At 44.9% G+C, this 24,410-nt stretch overlaps 2 long non-coding RNA genes across 3 annotated transcripts in view; one reads left to right on the forward strand and one right to left on the reverse strand.

Annotated features, from left to right (window-relative positions):
• Positions 1 to 24,410, forward strand: part of LOC142467334 (uncharacterized) — a 124,138-nt gene that overhangs the window by 40,099 nt on the left and 59,629 nt on the right. Inside the window, exons 2-3 of one of the 2 annotated variants that reach the window (XR_012788368.1) lie at positions 10,773 to 11,061; positions 12,827 to 13,026. This is a non-coding gene — a long non-coding RNA (uncharacterized LOC142467334). Of the gene's footprint in view, positions 1 to 10,772; positions 11,062 to 12,826; positions 14,426 to 24,410 lie in introns of those variants that run through there. The other variant, XR_012788367.1, reaches the window with a different exon arrangement.
• LOC142467341 (uncharacterized) overlaps positions 5,548 to 24,410 on the reverse strand; it is a 55,393-nt gene continuing 36,530 nt past the window's right edge. Inside the window, exons 2-3 of the long non-coding RNA XR_012788369.1 lie at positions 17,531 to 17,833; positions 5,548 to 5,676 (exon numbers count right to left, since the gene is read on the reverse strand). This is a non-coding gene — a long non-coding RNA (uncharacterized LOC142467341). The remainder of the gene's footprint in view (positions 5,677 to 17,530; positions 17,834 to 24,410) is intronic.

Here is a 24,410-nt window from a genome sequence, read left to right on the forward strand (position 1 = left end):
AGAAACCTTACAGCCTATTCACACTTTGCTTTGATTTTCAGCACTTTATTAGGAAGGTGATACATTGCAAGTTTAAGTGCTGTTATTCTGAGGGCTGTGCGCCTTCTATCCATAATCCCTATTATCAGGCTTACTGAACAAAACGTATTCCTGAGTCTCTTTTCACACGTCTTCTGAGTGCTTTATATTCATTAATACAGATAGGGAGTCATTTAAAGATCACTGTGCAGTGACAGAGCCACATTTGCTGCGTCAGCTGGTAATACATTAATACTTAAAACAACCCAAATACCTCACTTTGCGAGTATTCCTCAGCCTGGGTTGCAGAAAATGTATTACATTCAGATTGTGTGCTATTAAAAAGGCATTTAAAGCAGCAGTAGGCTCCGTTCAAGCTTTTTTTTTTACCACCCTCTGATCCCCGGGTCCACCAGAGCTGGACTGTGGTTTCCTGACCTCACGGGACTCCCCGGTTGTCTTTTTTGTTACTCTTCATAAGTACCCTTAGTGCACCTACGTATCGCTCCTAGAGGTTGAGCGAGTGTACAGATGTATCCAGACTTACTTGCGCAAGTGTAAATCTCTGGCATTTATTTGCATGTAGCGGCCCTGTAACTGCGCCGGGGCTGCAAAATGGAGTTTTGCGGCTGATGTAGTACTCTGCAGTAAAGATAGGTGGTGCTAGTGTGCCTTTAATCTAAATATAACGTAACTTACCCTTTACCCTTATTCCCATAAAAAAAACTTCAGATGACAAACGTATTTTTAAAGTATCCGCTTTTTATTAAAGTAAATTAGAGCTTAGCGATAAATAACAAAGACTTTGTGAAATATTACAATCTTCTTATAATAATACAATCTTCTTATAATAATACAATCTTCTTATAATAATACAATCTTCTTCTAGCTGTCTCCTATAAAGTTTCATCTGTAAAATAATCGAGAAGAAATAGATGCATTCATTACATTGTGCTGCTGTGTCGGGACACGCATGCGCATTCTATGTAAAGTGTATGGAACGCATATCCGTTTCACTGAATTTGTGAGCATGCGCATTCTGCAGGTTTCGGCAATTAAATGGAACGCGTATATTACCTTAATCATCCCTCATTACTGGATGTGTTTCCTACACAAACAAGATGTTGACGTTGGTCTGCCTGCCAATCTGTCCCTAGTCTTTTTTTTTTTTTAAGCCCGAGGACCCTCCTCAGTGTGCAGCTGTTATAAAGTTTGCAATGCTCTAATAGCAAGCTTGTGATGTTTATTTAGTTTTTTTTTTTTGCAGGATAAGGCAAAGATCACAGTGAAAAAAAATGTTGATGTTCTGTAGGGGGCTCGTCTCCCTCCCTCGCTTTGTTTAATTGTTATACATTATTAAAAATTGTGTTATACTTTGCTTTGCTTCAAATTATTTGCTCACACTTCATCATAAGAACAGATGGGCACATTTTTGGGAGTGGATTTGGACCGCAGCGGATCGTCCGTTTCCTTTGGTCTGCGGATTTCCGCGGATCCACCTGAAAAAGTGCGATTTGCATTTTCCAATTTTTTTTAAATATTATTACCAATACACGGGGACGGATTTGCAGCCTCCAATCTGCAGATTTGGCAATTCATTGGTGGATTCTTAAGACTCTGCCACCGGATTGAGGAATCCGCAGATTGGATTCAACAAATCCGTGGACCGATTGTATCCATTGGCGGATTTTGATGACTCTATGCGGATTAAAACACCGCAAAAAAAAATTGGGGTTGAAAATGTGAAAAAAAATTGAGGAAATGGATTTGGCCAGATTCGCCTCTTTCTCATCATATGTACTTCCAACGGGGTCTTTTGCAGAAAAATACATATTTATTGAAAACATTGTTTTTTAAACACTAATTGTATCATCCCTGCCTCTATATACAGCATATTAGATTCTTACAAATAGCAACAGCGTTTCGGACTAAACAATACATGTACGTGTTTGGAAATAAAAGTGTACCCCCCCACCCTTTGAGGGTTACTAGAAGGTCAGAGTGTATCAGTACAGTATGAATATCTATATTTATATAGAGCCATCCACTTACATAGTGCATCACAGCAGTAATACGCATGACATCATATTTTAACACAATGGGAATAAGCGCGTCAGACATATAAGTAACATTAGGGAAAGGATTTCCTGTCCCGAAGAGCTTACACTCTGATTAAGATTGGTTCAGTTCTCTTCAAATCAATAGGACTACAATCTTGCACTGACCTTGGCCCCTTGCAGGCGCACTTATCAGAACACCCTCCTACTTTCTGTAAGTTCTCCCTACTTAATGATTAGATTGTAAGCTCTTCGGGACAGGGACTCCTTTCCCTAATGTTACTTTTATGACTGACGCGCTTATTCCCATTATGTGTTATATTATTATTATGTCACGTGTGTTACAGCCGTGACGCGCTGTGTACATGGATGGTGCTATATAAATAAAGAGATACATACATACATACAATCTTCTCCCCATGGCTGCGCAGCAGATAAATAGGAGCAGTGAGAGCAATTAGGGCAGGATTGACTGATGCAATTCTATAATGTGATGTGTGTTACTGTCACAGCTTCTTTCTCTTTGCATCAAGTTACATACAAGATGATGTTAACCTTAGTGCCCAAGAGATTAACATCAGGTGCCTTAAACTTAAATTACAAGTCTTGAACAATTGATGCTGCTGCAAACTGATGGGGAATTCTTGTGAAACACACTGTTTGTGTCTCCTAAAAGAATTCACTATACTGCACTCCTACTTGATTTAAAATTTAACTTTTAATATATTTACATAAAACATATGTTACCAAATCGTCGTGTATTGTGCATTAAAAATAAATTAAATTAACAAGACCAAGCGTCCGTGTCAGTGAATGTGCGTTGGAATGGTCTCAAACAGCGAATTGTAGTTGAGATAGCAGGACACAAGACGCTAATAGTCAGGGTATAAACCCCTCTGGGGCACCTATGAGACCAGGTACATGTATATATATAAATATAACTAACAGACTCAGTGAATGATTGTATCTTGAAAATACAGCAGTCCTGCTTGGACTTATAAACCACAGAGCACTTAGGGATGTTAGTTAAAGGTGTATTACCATCCACTAAGTATAGAAGTGCAACTGATAGTGTGATAACGGAGGGTAAATGATTCACAGCATAGTGAAGCAATTGTTCACAGCATTTTGGTCAGTGAATCATTATACAGCACACTCCAAATGAACATGTCATGTAGAAAGCAGGAAGGTTTGCACACTGAGTGTTAGTAAAAGTAACCAAACGCGCAACGCGCAATGTTGTCAGTCTCCTACTTGGAGCTGCTTTTATGTAGTGTTCTGTAGTCTCCTGGCTCTATCTATGTAGATCTAAATTGGTTACTTTTACCAAAATGCTGTGAACAATTGCTTCACTATGCTGTGAATCATTTACCCTCCATTATCACACAGTATTAGTTCACAGCATTTTGGTAAAAGTAACCAATTTAGATCTACATAGATAGAGCCAGGAGACTACAGAACACTACATAAAAGCAGCTCCAAGTAGGAGACTGACAACATTGCGCGTTGCGCGTTTGGTTACTTTTACTAACACTCAGTGTGCAAACCTTCCTGCTTTCTACATGACATGTTCATTTGGAGTGTGCTATATAATGATTCACTGACCAAAATGCTGTGAACAATTGCTTCACTATGCTGTGAATCATTTACCCTCCATTATCACACTATCAGTTGCACTTCTATACTTAGTGGATGGTAATACACCTTTAACTAACATCCCTAAGTGCTCTGTGGTTTATAAGTCCAAGCAGGACTGCTGTATTTTCAAGATACAATCATTCACTGAGTCTGTTAGTTATATTTATATATATATATACATGTACCTGGTCTCATAGGTGCCCCAGAGGGGTTTATACCCTGACTATTAGCGTCTTGTGTCCTGCTATCTCAACTACAATTCGCTGTTTGAGACCATTCCAACGCACATTCACTGACACGGACGCTTGGTCTTGTTAATTTAATTTATTTTTAATGCACAATACACGACGATTTGGTAACATATGTTTTATGTAAATATATTAAAAGTTAAATTTTAAATCAAGTAGGAGTGCAGTATAGTGAATTCTTTTAGGAGACACATCCACGTTGTGTTTTCCTTCCCTCCCTTTTTCTGATTCACTTTTCAGTTCACAGTTTGCACCCACTTTTTTGATTACCATATATTCACCCATTATTTTGTTTCAATTGGTGTGGTTTTGTGATCACTCCCTAACCCTAGTGTTTTCTCTGAAACACACTGTTACATACTGTATACTGTGTTACATATATGTTGTTACATACAGTATATGTTGTTACATATACAGTATTACATAAACAGTGTTGTATATACAGTGTTGCATATACTGTACCGAGTTGCATATACTGTACCGAGTTGCATATACCCCAAAGTGATTGAGCCACAAGAGCTGATAATCATGAAATAATCTCAGATGAACTGTAACTCTGCATTACATGAACCATGCCTGTAATGGCTAATAACCCCTTCACTGCCAGAGAAGCCTGCAACGCCCCCGTGGCCGCAAAGTGGTTAATAAGTTGATTGCTTATATGATACATGACAGCTAATGAAGGGTGAAAGGAGTACGCTCTTCCTTAGGCAAGCTGGGGGATTTAGCTCACATTTGTCAGGGTTTAACTCAGTGTACACAAATTAGTCTTATCATGAATCCAGCTGGCATTCTGTCCCTGTGAAACCTCATGGCCTGTCTGCCCCGCAGGGCTGGAACTGTCCTCCTCCCTCATGCTACTACAGTATACAGCACCATGCAGTTCATAGTGGTTCTCTGTCATCATACACACAAAATTATCTATTGCCTGCAGAATCTAGGGTCAATCAACACTACTACTACATATATAGACAAAAAGCGTGGTGCACCCAGGTATAAGGGTCTCCCTAAACCCTAGACAGAGACAAAAATAACAAAGTACCTGCAGAACTTATAAACCGCGGTGACACTGATAGAGGTCAAACATAAAGCAATTTAATGCAAAGAGAGCAAAATAATTTCATAAACAGAGCACACTGTACAGGGCACTGTCGAGGATGCAACCAGCCAGACAAATACTCCCCCAGAGAGGGGTATACCAAGGAGGACGGGGGAAGGGGGACAAGGAAGACCAACAACACACTGATCTACATACTAAAAATATCACAATAAAGAAAAGTGCAAAAAAGGTGCTACACACTGCCAAAAATGCAACAACACAAAAAAAAAAAAGGAACACAATGCAAAAATCAAGGGGGCGGCTACGTCTCGGGCACTTAGCCCTTCTTCGCCCGTTCCCACATAAGGCTGCGCTTATAGTGCCGGCGACGGTGACATCGCGTGAAAACAAATGTATTGCCGCCGCCACGTGCGCTTATAGTAAGCGCGACGTGATGGTGCGACGGCTTCTCAATTTGATTTTTCCAGCAACCGTAGCCTGACATCGCCAGCACTATAAGCGCAGCCTAATAAGAGTGGTACTTCCCTTCAGAAGGAAAAAAGGAGTCCGGTGGCTACAATGTAACCTGTGAGTGCTTAGTTTGTAGGAAGGTGATGTAGAAAAGATCTAAAGATCATCTCATCCCCTGCTCTGCATCTCCGTCTGTATGATGGCCCTGAAAAAGAAATACATCACATCATCAAATACAGTCACACAGAACGTGGGTACATGTAAGCACATTCGGATAGATTTGCAAGGCAAAAAATGGCATTTTTTAACATGTCTTTATTTATAGAACATTTTAGCAGTATAATATATAGAGGCCCTGATCCTCAAACTGGTGCTAAACTTTAGAAGGCCTTTACTCCCATGCATGTGAATGAGAGCTGAGGCATGCAACCGTTTGTAACCCTTACGTGGAGCAATTACATATAGAGTGACTGTGACGATGGAGGGGATTTGGCCCGGGATTAAAGGGGTTACACCCCATTTGGCCACCCCTGACCGCACCAGGGAGACAAGGGGTTAACTGGGCTGAGGTCCAGAAATGTGATGTAACCCTTGTTATGACATGTAAATGTATTTTCCCCTGTTCCATTGTAATGTCTGGTTACTCAGTGTTTGCATCACACACACACTAGAATCCATCCGGGAGCACAAGGGTTAATAATTCTTTAATGATTATAGCTCTTTGTGTAGTTTTCCCGCCTTTTCAGGCACCATTTTGCAGGTCCCCATTGGCCGCCATTAGGGCTCAATGCATTTCAATAGGAATTTGTGCTGTTTTCGTCCTGTTTCCTGTAGTGACCAGCAGGTGGCGTCCGAGAGGGAGAGCGGCGGTTTCCCATTGAAAGTCAATGGGCTCATTGACTTCAATGGAGATGCCTCGAGGTAACCTAGTTGGCTGCCGTCCAGACCGCAAACCGCAAAGCGGATACAATGTCCTTCAAAAGAGCTAAAATCACTGGGTCAAGTTCAACGTCAATTAGCGGGGGAATAAACTGTTCTAGGGCACCTAGGGATAAAATTCTTTTTGCCCCTAGTTCCTAAGCGTCCCCCCACTCGACCACCACCGGGTCCCCGAATCCTGGACCCCCGATAAGGGTCGAACCAGATAGAGCGGGTCGCGCCATAGGCTTTGCCGGCGGCGGCAGAAACGGCTCAGAAAAATGACTAAGTGAGAAATGCTGAATTTTAGGAATCCATATCTCCGGTTCCGGAGGGTTCAGCGGATCAGGGTTTGGGGTATCTGTAGCCACTGCTCCGGCATCGCTGCAGAACCATCCTTGACCCGCTTGGACCAACCCGACGGAGTATGGACCCCCTTGAAGTTCGGGACTTTTCCCATAGACTTCAATGGCAGAAAACCCCCATTGACTTCAATGGCGGCGATTTACCATTGAAAGTCTATGGCGGAGCTGCCCGTTGTTTTCAATGGGGATTTAGTGAAAAGCTGAGATTTCTTTTTTCAATGGAGATTTTTGTATTAAAATAATTTAATGTGCATTTGTGTAACTCCGGTTTCTTAGGTCGTAGCAAGTCGCTTTTTGGACCATATGGTGTCCCAGTTCTGGCAATGCGAACTGGGAAGTTTGGACCTGCTAAACCTAACGGAACCAGATATTTTAATACGTTTATGTTTTATGCTTAATAGTGTATCTTAAGGTATGGACAAAGACCCAGAAGAAATTCTTTTGGGCCATAAGGTAGCAGATGGCCCTGGGGACGCCGCTATGTCTAGGATTTAAGTGCTGTTCAAAGAATTTTATCACCCTCACTGTTTATCCGAAGCCCAAACCAGGGCAGGTCTTAAGTGTTCCAGTTAACACCTTTCAACAAAGGTTTTCCTGCCAGAACTCCAAATGGTAGACTTTCTGGCATTCCTGACGTAAATGTGGGGCTTCAGAAATGAGACCCCCAGAGTTCTACTGCGCATGTGCCAACTAGCAGGGGGGCATGGGTCAGAATGCTTTCCCACGTTAGTGAGTGGCTGGAGGTAATTGTAAACCAATCCCCTGTGCTTAAGGTTAAGAATAGAAGGAGAATGGTTTATAAACTGCTGTCCACCCATATATCTTTTGTCTTCGTTTGCTGATATGGTTACCTGATACCACCTGATTGCTGAGAGAAACGCTATGCACTGTCTTCCTGCCCGAGGTCTTTTCATGCTTTTGGGTGTCTTTATGACTATGAAGAGTGCTGTATGAACTGCCAGTCCAGCTGTGACTGCTTCATCATTTTCCTTTTACGTAAGTGTCTATATTTTGCTTGTTAGTTGTACATATTTGCTGTGTTCACCTTTATCAAGGAATAAATTATATTTATCATATCTAAGTCTCGTCCCAGTTCAAACCCAGGTATATATATATTTATATATAGTTTTGGTGTACAATTACAGCCTGTCGCAAGCTCTCGTGACAGTGACCTCTAAAGAACGTATCTTCACGCCACGAAGAGGAAGGGGTCTTTCCCGATGCAGACAGGCTGCTGAGCTGATTCTGTTCAGGCGAGGTCCAAGTATGGTCTTTGTTTTCTGTCAGGGGATTTCAGGTGCAGGATTGACCAAAGTGGCCAGAACAGCAGGGAGTAAGTGAAGGCGTGGTTGGGGTCACATCCAGGGTCCAGGGCAAGCGACACGGTATCTTAGATGGGTAACTGGCAGAGGTCAGAGGCAGGCAGCAAGGTATCATAGTCGGGTTCACAGGCTGGGGTCAGCAACAGGGAATCCACAGGCACAGGAACGGCACACAGGGACGCAACAACAGGCTGGAACAAGCCGAATTACAGGCACGGACCTTTATTAAATAAACTAGGTCTATGGCAGAAACAGGCTATGGCAGGAAGAGTCCATAGAACATTAAACAAAGGCAAAGGTAAACCAGAATACAGGAAACTATACGGGCAGGCAAAGCAGAAGACAGGAAACTGTAAGAGAACCAAGAGAAGACAGCAGAGGAATCCCAGAGCAGACAGCAGCAGCAGCACACTCGTGGGCAAGCAAGTGAACTGTGAGAAAGGGAGAGCTAACTAGATATGTCCCTGACAAGTACTTTAAGTCACTAATTATAACAAGTTTGCAACGGCTAACATAAGAATTCTGGAATGCATTTAGACAGGAAGATGATTTGAGGGACACAGGTAAATAGCGAAAGCAATTGGGGTATTCGTTAGCAGAAGGAAGAGCAACAAGATTCATCAGTGAACCTAAAGACTATGAGCCGGTTGGTGATGTTGAATCTTAGGAGCTAAGTGCTGGGTACAGTGGGTGGTTAGATACTTTTCAAAAGATGTTTCATCAGCTTTTACAGGAACTCTTTGAGATAGTGAGACTCTAACTGTTGAGTAAACTAGAGTTCTTGTGATTAGTGATCAGTTATATGGTCCTCAAAAAGGCAAAGGATTATTTTATACTGATTGATTCCTTACTGCAAAGTGGAGGGCATGGTCTATAATGTTTTATACTCTTATGATGGCACACATGTAAGCATGTCACATACGTTATTTAGCTAAGTACTCCTTCCCTGTATGTGTGAGTGCACGGAAAATATGGCAGTAATGTTTGTTCTGATGTTCAAGGTTGTGTCTAAAGTGGCATGTATACATGAGATTGCAACCTAGTATATTACATATGTACTGTATTGTCACATACCAGGTCTCTCTGCCTCCCCTGAGTCTACAGGTTCAGGTAGTCCCACAACCTGGGAGGCAGCGATGACGGAGCTGACCCGCTTCCCCATATGGTGCAATGGGACAGGTGGTTTCACTTCAGTCTTCCGCGCCAGGGAAGCTTGCTCAGTGAGCTTTTTCTTCACCTTTGGCTTGCTGTCCGCCCTGCGTTTCTTTAGCATGTCCACAGATTGGGCGGCATTCCTCAGGGCATTGGGGTGCTCAAGTATGGCCCCCCTCCCCAAATCCTCTGCTTCTTAGCAGTGCTGGTCCTGGAGCAGAGACCCTAATAATTTGGAGTGATTATTTACTACCGCATTAATTAACATTTCCCACGTCTGTAAACTTCTGGCTGTGGATCCTCGCAGGAGAAGTGCCAGGACTTGAGGTAGACACCTATTCAGCCATCTCTACTGTTGTGTATTTTGAATGAAATAGCTGAGTTTTCAGTTTGTAATGAGTGTTTATTTGAATTTGGAACATGCTTGTGTCATGACAGGTCAGGCTAATGCGTAATAACGTGGCGTCACAAAATGGCGTGCGCTAATAAAACTTATAACCAATGTGCATGAGCAGTGTATTGGAGAATGCGTCTCTGAAACATGTAAATCCCCGTTAATAGCGCTGCTACTATGACGAACGCACGTTATTTTAGCTTTGAGGATACCTGTTAATAAGATGAAAAATAATGTTCCTTCACAATTTCGGCAACGCACATTATTAGCCACAAAACGACGGACTGCTGTGGATCAACCCCCAAGATTTGGGTTGCATATTCAGTGAGAAAAGTGCATATTCTTGATATAATCCATATGTGGAAGTGGCTGGACTGTGAAGAATGAAAGAGAGGGCATAGTCAAAGATGACCACAAGGCAGGGGGTTTGCAGTAGTTACAGGATTGTACAGTTTTTAACAGTGATGTAGTTTAGACCAAATCCGTCCCCTCACCAAAAAACACCTATGGATTTGGCATTAAAAAAATCAGAGTGGATTGTTAATCCAGACTGATTCCAAAATCCCTTTAAAAACAAAAACAGGTTTGAAGCAGGGGGTCTCCGGAGCTGATCCCCATTCATTTCAGCTCTGAGGACACACTGCTTCCTCACACACACACACCTCCATATAGGGTGCCGGTATATCTCTTCAGTTAAAATGTCCTGGTCACGTGGAACAATATGAAGCCCGATATAAATTATAATCCAAAAAAAACATGAAAAATGAATCCCTGTCCGAGGGCACACAAATAAACCAAAAAATATCAGGCAGGAACAATAAATCCAATCCATGCAGCATTTGGATCCTCCATTGATTGAAGAGCGGTCTCCGGTGAGTAGTTCTTATTTGATGCTTTAAAGATGTCTTCTCGCTTTTCTTTCTTCGATCATTCTCATAGTCACAGTTTATGGCGTCAAAGAGTTTCAGCAAGATTTTGTAACAGTAACAGTTCCTAACATTACAATAATATGTTGTTAGCTTATCAAGTATACCATGTCATTTAAGAATATATTGTTTCAATCAGCACGTTTGAGCAACCAAGTTTATTCTGTAGATAACAAACTATTTTGTCTGTTTTTTGCCTTGTTTTTCCACTCGTATCTTAATAGAGGGCTTCATGGAAAATTGAGGATCCAACGTCGGAAAACCAGGATACCTGTGGATTACAAATAAGCCATCGGGCCTGGATTATTTGGTGATGGTTTTGGTTGGGATTTTTTAATGGTTTCCATCGGGCCTGGATTATTATTTTATTTGGAATGCTTTTTTGGGGTTGCTATCAGACCTTGGATTAATTTTTATAGGTTTTTTTTATGATTGGGCATCAGCCCTTTAATTGGATTTGTTCTGGGGGGGCCTTTAGGCCTGAAGAGGAGGACGGCCTTCATCCCGGGTGGGGTAAGTAACTCAATTTAATTCACAGGTTACCATTGATTGCTAATGTGGTTTTCTAGTTCCCCACGGAGAGGGCCTAAGTTGCTATCGTGCCAATCAATGGTTTTCTGTCAATTTTCTTATTTTCTTATTTGTAATGTATACTTTTTTTATTTGGAAAAGCCAAAAGCCCTATTACCAACATTTGTCTAATAGAGCTATTGGCCATTCAAGAGGGGACGGGGTAGGCCATGGGGGTAGTTGGCCCGCAGAGTGTGTTTAGCCCCCGCACCCCTCGAGGGGTGGTTATAGGGTTTGACCCCTTGTTTTTGCCTTGGCGGCTAAGAATAGAAATGGGCGTATTTTCCATCAAAATCCGAATCCGACTGGCCAGTGGATTGACCAGTTTCGTTCAGCAGCAGATTTCCACAGATTAGTCTTAAAATCTAGCCAACGGATTTGGAATTTGAATTTGCAAACTGAATCCGACTATTATAATAGGGGGAGGAGTATACATAACAGCGGTGTATTTAAATTGAAATCTACATTGAATTCCACATTAAAAAAACCGTTCCGGTGACTGGATTTAAATCAGACTTTGGATTCTTTAAAAAGTCCGAGCCCCACGGACACATTTGAAAGAATCCACGTGGGGTGAAGTTGCTGGATTCTGACTTCGGATTTCGGAGCGCAGATCACATTTGTTCTGAAAAGCCGGGAAAATACGCGAATCGGATTCCGACAGTCACTCATCTCTGGTTAGCAAAGCACTGCATGGCACTAAGGTAGCCAGGGTGGGTAGGCAGTGCAGTTACCGCGGTTCAGATGAATGTCGGAACTAAATTTGCAGCATTTAGTCATTTTGATGCCGGCCCTGATGGTAACAAATGCGTTATTTTTTGCGGTGAAACGTTGGTGTTCTGCATCACAAAATTAATGCATTTATTTGGCCAAAAATACAGCATTTTCAGCTTATCGGAGCTTGATGTATCCAGACTTTAGTGTTTTATATATCTTTGTTGCCTGAGCTTTTTAAATGATTACATCTTAATGGCAAATATCAGCGAGGCGCTTGTGTAATTGTTTCTAGTAATTAATACATATGAAATGTGTTTGTATTTTTCTATGTCGTTTATGATTAAGATGTTATTGATCATACTCTAGAGCAGGGGAGCGCAAACTTTTGCTGCTGTTCCCCCCTGCCTTGCCTCTTCTGGTGCTCCCCTCCCCCCTTACCTCTATGCGGCGTCAAATGTTGCTGTGGGGTCATGTGATGTCATGTCACGTGACCCCTCGGCGTCATGTGATGCCGCGTTGCCATGGAGACGAGACCTGACGCCTGCAGAGTCAAGGTAAGTTGATGTTGCAGAGGCCCCCCCGATCCCCCGACATTTAATTAAAATGCCTTGGGGAAGAGCGCGGGGCCTCGGCAACTGCCGCGGCCCCCCAGAAATATCTTGCGCTCCCCCTGGGTGGCGCTCCCCTCACTTTGCGCACCACTGCTCTAGAGGTTGTGATTGTGGGGCATATAACAGCTTTCCATGCGATATATAGCTGTCTCATACTTTTTTATATCTTTATATTGACTATTAATATATTAGCTAATTACTTATGATAATTAAGAATGACATAATTCTGATGTCACAGGGTGCATAATGAGTAGGATGAGTCATCTTATTGTGTTTTAGTATTTATTTTTTCAGTACTACACTTTGGAAGGGACACCTCTTCCACCTGACGAAGGGGGTCGTACCCCCCAAAATGGTGTGGCTTGTGTATCCCATCACAGTTTTCTGCTATAAAAAGATGCGTTGGTCAACCCTGAAGTCGGAGAGATCAGTGTATGTGCGGTGAAGCATCGACTTCTTCGCTTAGTACTGGAGGCAGATGAGGGATTGCGCTGTTCTCGAGCACAACCATCCGAATCAGCAAGTCAAGAATTGAGAGAAAACAAGGTCAAGGAAGTGTCCTGCAGAGTGAGCAGGAGAGGTAGGTTCACGTAAAGAGACCAAAGGAAAAGGTCATAAGAGAAGTTGGGCGGCAGCAGAGGCATTTTGGGGTGGGAAGCAGGAGATCTCCAGAGCTGGACCGTATTCATTTCAGCTCCGGGGACCGCCTCCTTCTCGAAATACATTCACCCATAAAATATGATGCCTTCAGACAAACGTCACCATTGGCAGACATGTTTGAGGAGTGTTAGTGCAAAGGTATTGAATATTTTCTGATAGTGGAAGCCCTTGGAAACACTCTTCAGAATACATGCTCCCCTTGACATTCTGAAACTTCTTCTGCATACACAGCAGATGCTCAGGGGTCATCACTGTTGCCTGTCCTCATCACAACAGCAATCCTGAAACCAGCATAAGCTACCCTATTGTTCTCCTAATATCATCATTATAGTAACCTCTTGCTGCAAGGAGTAGGACCAATCTATCCATTTCCAGGAGATTTATCTTTGCCCTGAAGAGCTTCTAATCTTTTATGGTAGGAGAAATTGGGAGAAACCTTGAGTTAAACATTGCCACAGGGAGACAGCAATGGATCTCAAAGTGACTGTACTGTTGGATAAGTTAGAAGACACTGGGGATAAGCACCAAGTAAGCACATTATGGCAGACCAGGCAAGGATCTGAGGGTTGGGGTTGCTGCAAGTTACATGATCTCTAAGGAGAATGGCTGGGTGACAGAAAATGGATAGCAATACTCTTTCCCTCTACATAGATTGTAAGCTCTTTGGGACAGGGACTCCTTTTCCTAATATAACTTTTATGTCTGAAGCGCTTATTCCTACTATATGATATATTATTATGTCACGCATGTTACTGATGCGACGCGCTATGTACAAGGATGGTGCTATACAAATAAAGATATACATACTGTACAAAGATATACATGCACACGCCTTCATGTTTATTTGTAATGGATGAACTAATCCCTAGAGCTGTAATAGAGTATATATCCCTTCCAGTGTGCTGGAAACAACATATTTATCTGAAACTAGTGCAGTGCAAGTAATAATGGATATCAAAGCAATTAGTACTGAAGTCAAAAGACTTATGGACAGAGGGATTATGTCCTTCAGTGCGTTCCTGCTGCTGGGCAGTGATTGGAGAACCCGAGTCCTACTGAGACTCAGAAACTCCGTGACCCATAACGTGATCCTTAAATCCTCTCCATGGCTCCTCTTTCATTTACCCACATCAGAGTGCACAAGTATCTAATGAAAGTGTAACACACACACACACAGTGCCCTACTTACAGCAGACTGAAGCCAGAGGTTCATGTAAGCAATAAAGACGAATGCAGAGAAGAGACAGACGGACATAGTCAATCCCCCCCTTCTTTTACTTCGACCTTAATATTTACCAGTTCTGTTTACGGAAACAAACATATGCAGAGAAATGCTGCGTTACCTTCAGAGAGGTAATGACCAGGCTTTCTGTGCGCTGTAACGCTTTCTTACATATCAATGGCAACTTCATTCATTTAAACAAGTATTATATGGCTGGGACAGATTTGTTGCTGGACTCTGTTGGTCTAGGACGTTTTGCCGCCGTCGCTGATTAGCCACCGGTCATTTTCGCTGCCAAGCAAATGTATAGCGTAACCCCCTAACCTTAAAAAAAAGCTAACCTTAACTTCTTACCCTAACCCATTAACCCCCTAACCTAAACCCCTGCAACCTTAACTCCTTACCCTAACTCATTACCCCCTTACCTAACCCCCCCCCCAACCTTAACTCCTTACCTTAACCCATTACCCCCTTACCTAAACCCCCCAACCTTAACTCTTTACCCTAACCCATTACCCCCTTACCTAACGCCCCCAACCTTAACTCCTTACCCTAACCCATTAACCCCCAACCTAAACCCCCACAACCTTAACTCCTTACCCTAACCCATTACCCACTTACCCTAAAACCCCCAATGCCAACACTAATCTTTACCCTAAAACCAATCATCGAAACCCTTACCCTAAAACCCCTAACGCTAATCTTTAACCTAAAACCCATAACGCTAATCTTTACCCTATAACCTCTAACACTAATCTTTACCCTAAACCCCCAACGCTAATCTTTACCTTAAACCCCCAACGCTAATCCTTACCCTAAAACCCCTTACGCTAATCTGTACACTAAACACCCCAACGCTAATCCTTACCCTAAAACCCCCAAAATTAATCTGTACCCTAAACCCCTAACGCTAATCTTTACCCTAAAACCCCTAACACTAATCTTTACCCTAAACACCCAACACTAATCCTTACCCTAATACCCCTAATGCTAATCTTTACCCTAAAACCGCTAACACTAATCATTACCCTAAAACCGCTAACACTAATCCTTACCCTAATACCCCTAACGCTAATCTTTACCCTAATGCCCCTAATGCTAATCTTTACCCTAAAACCGCTAACACTAATCTTTACCCTAAACACCCAACACTAATCCTAGCCCTAATACCCCTAACGCTAATCTTTACCCTAAAACCCCTAACGCTAATCTTTACCCTAAAACCCCTAACGCTAATCTTTACCCTAATACCCCTAATGCTAATCTTTACCCTAAAACCGCTAACACTAATCATTACCCTAAAACCGCTAACACTAATCCTTACCCTAATACCCCTAACGCTAATCTTTACCCTAAAACCCCTACTGCTAATCTTTACCCTAAAACCCCTAACGCTAATCTTTACCCTAAACCCCTAATGCTAATCTTTACCCTAAAACCCCTAACGCTAATCTTTACCCTAAACCCCTAACGCTAATCTTTAGCCTAAACCCCTAATGCTAATCTTTACCCTAAAACCAATAATCGAAACCTTTGCCCTAAAAAGCTTAATCTCAACTCCTAACCCTAATACCCCTAATGCTAATCTTTACCCTAAAACCGCTAACACTAATCATTACCCTAAAACCGCTAACACTAATCCTTACCCTAATACCCCTAACGCTAATCTTTACCCTAAAACCCCTAATGCTAATCTTTACCCTAAAACCCCTAACGCTAATCTTTACCCTAAACCCCTAATGCTAATCTTTACCCTAAAACCCCTAACGCTAATCTTTACCCTAAACCCCTAACGCTAATCTTTACCCTAAACCCCTAATGCTAATCTTTATCCTAAAACCAATAATCGAAACCTTTGCCCTAAAAAGCTTAATCTTAACTCCTTACCCTAAAACCCCTACATTTAACCCCTAATGCCAACGCTAATCACTTCCCTTAGGGGTGAAACAGATGGCGTTAACTGTCCATGGTGCTGAACGGCGGTGGCTGTGGCGAAAGGTCCCACTCAGACCTGGCGGATTTTTGGGATGCAAATACAAGATACAAAAGTGATGAGCTGAGACAGAGTTTGCAACATCTCATTATAATCTGCGCACCATGTAACTCCTCCCTAACCCCTCATACTGACTCTCCCCAACTCCTCCTACTGACTCTCCCCAAGGGGCAAGCTGGGACAGAGACGCAGAATGTGATACATCTCATTATATAATCTGTGCCCCATGTAACTCCTCCCCAACTCCTCCTACTGACTCTCCCCAAGGGGCAAGCTGGGACAGAGACACAGAATGTGATACATCTCATTATAATCTGTGCACCATGTAACTCCTCCCCAACTCCTCCTACTGACTCTCCCCAAGGTGCAAGCTGGGGCAGAGACGCAGAATGTGATACATCTCATTATAATCTGTGCACCATGTAACTCCCCCCAACTCCTCCTACTGACTCTCCCCAAGGTGCAAGCTGGGACAGAGACGCAGAATGTGATACATCTCATTATAATCTGTGCACCATGTAACTCCTCCCCAACTCCTCCTACTGACTCTCCCCAAGGTGCAAGCTGGGACAGAGACGCAGAATGTGATACATCTGATTATAATCTGTGCCCCATGTAACTCCCCCCAACTCCTCCTACTGACTCTCCCCAAGGTGCATGCTGGGGCAGAGACGCAGAATGTGATACATCTCATTATAATCTGTGCACCATGTAACTCCCCCCAACTCCTCCTACTGACTCTCCCCAAGGCGCAAGCTGGGGCAGAGACGCAGAATGTGATAGATCTCATTATAATCTGTGTGCCAAGTAACTCCCCCCCAACTCCTCCTACTGACTCTCCCAAAGGTGCAAACTGGGGCAGACGCAGAATGTGATACATCTCATTATAATATTTGCACCATGTAACTAGGGTTGCCAGGTGGCTTGTCCAAAAATAATGGACACAATGGTAAAAGATGCGAACCCCACCGAATACATATACAAAATACCCCCACGCTCCCCAAATACATATAAAAATACCCCCACCTCCCAAATACATATAAAAATACCCCTACCTCTCCCCATCCTCATCTGATCTCCTCCTGGCCCCCCATCATCATGATCTCATCTCCACAGGCTGGCCCCCATAATCATCAACATATTATCCCCCACCCCATAAGATGATGATCTTATTCCCCTCCCCCCCCCTTCTCCAAATGTTGTCCTTACCTTATTTCAAGGCAGGACGCAGACCTCTCTGGGATCTGCCTCTGCCGGGCCGCCGGGGTGTGGGCTCCGCCCCCGCTGTCCTCTCCTTCACAGTACTTGACTCACACGAGCGCACTGTGCAACTGACTGCGCCCGGCCACCACCCGGTCTCAGCACCAGGCCAGCGCTTCCAGCCGCATCCGCCACGCTCGCTGCCGCCCACGCGCTTGCTGCCGCATCCACTGTCCTCGCTCTTGCTGCTACATCCGCCGCCCACGCGCTTGCTGCCGCATCCGCCGCCGACGCTCACTAGGCCCACGCTCACTAGGCAAAACAAGGTAGTAAAAACAAAATGCAGTTTATTCGGGTAAACCCGGGTACAACACAAAGAATTACACAAAATATAGATAAAAACACACTTACTGGGGGTCTGGGGGTGAAATCTAGGCTCAAATAGGGGCAGGGCGTCTGCTTCGGTGAGCTTACCCTGACCAGGATATACACCCGGGCGTCAGTTCCTAGCCGAGACCGCTACGTTCAATTCTCAGGACTTGGTCCTGATCCCGGACAGTCTCTGCAGGGCAGACTTTCCTAGCTTCAAAACAAAGCCGGTTGCTCTGCTATTCGGGACAGAGCAACTTTGAAAATCCTACCCTAGCTTCATCGACACAAGTCACTGGATGGTCTGGTTCTCTGAGTCGGCTTCCTCCTTACATGCACTTCGCTGAGCTATGTTCAGCAAGGAGGAAGGAGGAGAGACCAATCAGAGCGTGGGAATTCCCTCCCACTAGCCAATAGGAATAGGGGCTCGTCGTTTGGCTAACATCAGATAAGAGGGAGTGCCAAGCCCTGTGGGCAGGATATATAAATTGACCAATGGGAAACGCGCCGACATTCTGCCGCTTCCCCCAGTCAATCCATTGCCATATATATATGCAAAAGGTGGCATGTCATTTGCATGTCATTTCCCAGAATCCCTTGCTGCAGTGGAAGCACTGTGTGCTGGGTGATAATGGTGAAAGGCAGGGTTGCAGACCTGTCTAAGACATGTGAATGAGCATACAGTACACAGGTATTAGGCAGAAAACTATTTCCTATCAGAGGAAATTGAAATAAGTTTAAATAGTTATCAAAAATCTAAAAAGCTACTAGCAAAGCTGCGTGGGATCAGTCAGGCCAGTGGTCTTTAACTGTTGTCAATATTTATATTAGGAGTGTAGCACCAATATAAGTCTAACCCTCCTTACCCAGATTGACTATATACATGGAAGTGCTCAGTCTCTCATACCTGTTCAAGGTGATGGGTAGGTGTAAGTTGGTAGTGTATATACCGATAGAAAAAGGAGGGGCGCCAGGAACTTTTATAGTACTGTATTGAACAAAAAGAGCTGTATTCAATATTAGGTTATAAGGCTCGCCATACAAGGAGAGACTTCCCACTAGACATGTTAACTGGTGGCAAATCATAAAGTTGCTCTGTGCTTCTTCCCCTGGTATCTCTCAGTCCTACGCTGGGGAGGTAGTTATGGTTGTTTCTTTTTGGATTGGTTAGATTTGCAATCTCCTGCATAGCGTCAAAAATGCCCCATCTCAAGTGGGCCCCCATTGGGAATACACTCTGCTCTCTGGGATCTGTATCCCCTTACTGTGTACTGCATACCTTGTCCATGCATATTGGATCAGAAGTTCACTTAGGACCTTCTGGTGGGGCCAATCCGATTATGCTCCGGGGTTACTACTCTAAGTACTCCTGCTAAAAGCATAGTTACTCTTCTCCAGCATAAGAACAATCTGAGACCATTACTATAGACGTTAACTATATAGGGCACATTCCTTAACTGAAAATAAAAACAGGTCCAGGACACTCTTAATCTGCTTAACTATACACGTAAACATATTTACAGGACTCACAGTGAAGCCCTCTCCCAGAACTCAGAGTAACCTGCTTCTAGAACATTGGGTGGAGCTATATACATCCTTTTATCTCACTATGGTGACATCACTGATCAAAAAACATACATGGGAGTGACAATTCCTTCTGCACAGTCATCCTACATTACATGTTGTAACCTGAGTGATACCACACAGTTAATCCATTAAGGCTGTTGAAATAGTACTGTAGTCCCAAAAGGAGTCTACATAAGCAAGAAGACAAAGGCTTTCAATTTCAACAGTATGCAACAATATATACGTATGTGTGTCTATGTGTATCTTTGTATGTGTGAGTGTACATACTGTATGCACATTTCTGAATATCATTGTATACATACATCTATGTTGTTTTTAGACTGTGTTCAGTGTCAGTATCAGTGTATCAGTGTGTTAATGTATGTTAATATAGGCCGTGCACCTGTGTTTGTATATAGGCCCATCTACAGGTTTTCCAGGAGAACTGGGCCCTTGCAGGGATCCCAAGTAGGGAGCACAGCTACTAAACGAGAGAGGGAGAGGTATCATTGGGGAGCGTTGTTGAGCCGGAGGACCATGACCTAACCAGTTGGGAGGAGGAGCCCGGATTAAGGAAGTCAGGACCAGACATCTGCGGTTAGCCTTGTCACCTCCTTTGCCAGGCACGAGACCGTTGTCCCTTCCTGTCGGTAGACCTGTCTGTATATGTATCAGTGCGTGTTACTGAATTTGTACAGTGGGTAAAAGAGCATTCATTGAAGGCATTAAGGGTAAACAGCTATAAAGAGAAGAGATAACCATTGCATGTTGGGCTTACAAAATAATTGCCCGGTCTGACTCCCCTGTCAATGATAGAAATTAACTAAATGTGTTGCTTAAAATAGAGAATGAATGATTATACATTCAAGTTAAAAAAAAAAAAAAATTAAAAACAGAGCTGCATGAAAAGTGTTGAGATGGAATAGGGTAACTTCTTCTATATACTGTATGTTGTAAAGTTGTTTGTCTGTTTGCTATGCATTTTAAGATATCAGAACCTACTTTTGCATGATGGTTCCTGAGATCTACAAGCAAGTTTTTGGAATGTTTGGATCCAATTTACAAATGATATCACTGATGAAATCAGCAATGACATCACTGATGACATCAGCAACTACATCACAAATAGCATGATCCCATCACACAACACTCAAGCTACCACTTAATCTTGATCACTCTTAAAATCCAATTTGCAACATTAGTAAAAATACAGGAGCGACCAAAGTTTGTGGGTGCGAGATCGTTGTTTGGGACGAAAGTACAATGTCCCACAAACACGCAGCATTAGAGGCTTTCGATCGAACACTTCAGGACCTCGGAGGCAATGCAACTATTATGGGTGGAGTTGTTGTTTTAACGGGGGATTTCGCGTTAAAAAAGTGAAAATTTTGAATTACCAATTTATTATTAGTTAGTATTGTTTGGTTTCCTAGAATTCCTGAGCAATGCCTTTCAGCTAGTGCTAACATATTTCTGTTTATTACAGATCCAGGTGTAACGGAAAGGTGAAACATTGCAGCGTATAGTTTGCTATAAGTGATGATCTGTGGCGCCACCTACTGCATTTTCTGTTGAAAGTCTCAAATAATTAGTCAACTACCCAAATAGTATGAAATCAAATGTGCACAGACTTACCATTTTAGCAGCATATCAGGGCATGTCAGTATATTTGTACATACGTCACCCTCCCCTCCCCGCCCCCCAGGGAATACTAGTTAGTGTAAGGGGTTAATGGCTTTAATGGGTTAACTGTGTGGGCTCATGCAGAGTAACGCCCCCTCTCCCCTCGGATGGTATAGAGTGAGCAGGCACAAAAGAGAACGCACTCACTGTATGCTCGGTGGCCAGTAACGTCACAAGCTTGGGTATATACAGTATAGTCTGTCCGAAGGTTCTACAAATACGTTACAAGGAGGGACAGTTGGGGGAGCCTCACTGTTAAGAATGTAAATCTGAAAACCCTGGGGAGAACTCAGGATGGAAAATTATAGATAAACAGGGTTTAATTAGGGCAGATACAAGCAATTCTGGGCTAACGGGATAATAGGCAAGCTAACATAAACAGGACTGGGCAACAGGGACATGGAAACAGGGACAGGGCTAGGACATGGACAGGTTACAGCAGTAGACGTGAACTGTTCAGGAATAAAATTGCAACCAGGAGCACAGGTCTTCCTGACCTTTAAATAGGGTTAGCCAGGAAGTGGGAGGATCCTGCGATGCAATGCCTCTGGGATTTGTAGTGTTCTTCTTAGTCTTAGGCCTGGTGGACAACTGCAGTACTGCATCACGTGGACAGAACTAGATTCTTGCCAGGCGCAGATGAACAGGTCAGATGGTAAATATGTTCCCGTGTATAGATATGTTGATCTTTCCCCGTTTATTGTTTAATAGTTAGGGAATGTGCCCTACCCAGATAGTGTTCCTAGCAATGGACGTGATCAACCCAGTTAATCAGATACGAGAACGCCTATGCCCAAAAGGGCTTTCCCAGAGAGGAACTTTAGGGCATAGTCAGACCAGCCCAATCGGAAGGTCCGTAGTTAACTCAGACCAAGTCTGCCCAGGGGTGGGAGTCAGGGTACAGTACCGGGATATTGAACCCGAACGAGTAAAATGACGGCCAAAGCCTACAAGGGCGATTTAGCTAACCCGAAGAGAAACAAGCCTCAGTACCTCCCTAGTGTATTAAGATGAGGGAACCTAGGGAGGAAGCAAATAGTACAAACACTGTAAATATATCAGAAAATGTAAGTAGAGAGACGTGTGTCTAAGAATGAAGAGTATTATCAACGACTGGTAATAGAGCTCCTGTGTTTAGTATAAAAGTTCCTGGCGCACATTAATATTCCATCAGTATAGCTACACCCAGCCTGCGTGGACCCAGCACCCTGACAAGGTATGAGAGACTGAGCCCAGCCTGCGTGGACCAGCACCCTGACACGGTGTGAGAGACTGAGCCCAGCCTGCGTGGACCAGCACCCTGACACGGTGTGAGAGACTGAGCCCAGCCTGCACGGACCCAGCACTGTGACACAGTGTGAGAGACTGAGCCCAGCCTGCACTCACCCAGCACCCTGACACGGTGTGAGAGACTGACCCAAGCCTGTACAGACCCAGCACCCTGACACGTGTGAGAGACTGAGCCCAGCCTGCACCCACCCAGCACCCTGACACGGTGTGAGAGACTGAGCCCAGCCTGCACCCACCCAGCACCCTGACACGGTGTGAGAGACTGAGCCCAGCCTGCGTGGACCCAGCACCCTGACACGGTATGAAAGACTGAGCCCCGCCTGCACGGACCCAGCACCCTGACACGGTGTGAGAGACTGAGCCCAGCCTGCACCCACCCAGCACCCTGACAAGGTATGAGAGACTGAGCCCAGCCTGCACGGACCCAGCACCCTGACACGGTGTGAGAGACTGAGCCCAGCCTGCACCCACCCAGCACCCTGACACGGTGTGAGAGACTGAGCCCAGCCTGCGTGGACCCAGCACCCTGACACGGTATGAAAGACTGAACCCAGCCTGCACGGACCCGGCACCCTGACACGGTGTGAGAGACTGAGCCCAGCCTGCACGGACCCAGCACCCTGACACTGTGTGAGAGACTGAGCCCAGCCTGCACTGACCCAGCACCCTGACACGGTGTGAGAGACTGAGCCCAGCCTGCACGGACCCAGCACCCTGACACGGTGTGAGAGACTGAGCCCAGCCTGCACCCACCCAGCACCCTGACACGGTGTGAGAGACTGAGCCCAGCCTGCACCCACCCAGCACCCTGACACGGTGTGAGAGACTGAGCCCAGCCTGCACTGACCCAGCACCCTGACACGGTGTGAGAGACTGAGCCCAGCCTGCACCCACCCAGCACCCTGACACGTGTGAGAGACTGAGCACAGCCTGCACGGACCCAGCACCCTGACACAGTGTGAGAGACTGAGCCCAGCCTGCACCCACCCAGCACCCTGACACGTGTGAGAGACTGAGCCCAGCCTGCACGGAACAAGCACCCTGACACGGTGTGAGAGACTGAGCCCAGCCTGCACCCACCCAGCACCCTGACACAGTGTGAGAGACTGAGCCCAGCCTGTACCCACCCAGCACCCTGACACGGTGTGAGAGACTGAGCCCAGCCTGCATGGACCCAGCACCCTGACACGGTGTGAGAGACTGAGCCCAGCCTGCATGGACCCAGCACCCTGACAAGGTATGAGAGACTGAGCCCAGCCTGCACTCACCCAGCACCCTGACACGGTGTGAGAGACTGAGCCCAGCCTGCACCCACCCAGCACCCTGACACGATGTGAGAGACTGAGCCCAGCCTGTACAGACCCAGCACCCTGACACAGTGTGAGAGACTGAGCCCAGCCTGCATGGACCCAGCACCCTGACAAGGTATGAGAGACTGAGCCCAGCCTGCACTCACCCAGCACCCTGACAAGGTATGAGAGACTGAGCCCAGCCTGCACTCACCCAGCACCCTGACACGTGTGAGAGACTGAGCCCAGCCTGCACCCACCCAGCACCCTGACACGGTGTGAGAGACTGAGCCCAGCCTGCATGGACCCAGCACCCTGACAAGGTATGAGAGACTGAGCCCAGACTGCACTCACCCAGCACCCTGACAAGGTATGAGAGACTGAGCCCAGCCTGCACTCACCCAGCACCCTGACACGTGTGAGAGACTGAGCCCAGCCTGCACCCACCCAGCACCCTGACACGGTGTGAGAGACTGAGCCCAGCCTGCGTAGACCCAGCACCCTGACACGGTATAAGAGACTGAGCCCAGCCTGCGTGGACCCAGCACCCTGACACGGTGTGAAAGACTGAGCCCAGCCTGCACTGACCCAGCACCCTGACACGGTGTGAGAGACTGAGCCCAGCCTGCACCCACCCAGCACCCTGACACGGTGTGAGAGACTGAGCCCAGCCTGCACCCACACAGCACCCT

The sequence above is a fragment of the Ascaphus truei genome, chromosome 1, assembly GCF_040206685.1.
Source record: "Ascaphus truei isolate aAscTru1 chromosome 1, aAscTru1.hap1, whole genome shotgun sequence".
Lineage (NCBI taxonomy): Eukaryota > Metazoa > Chordata > Amphibia > Anura > Ascaphidae > Ascaphus > Ascaphus truei.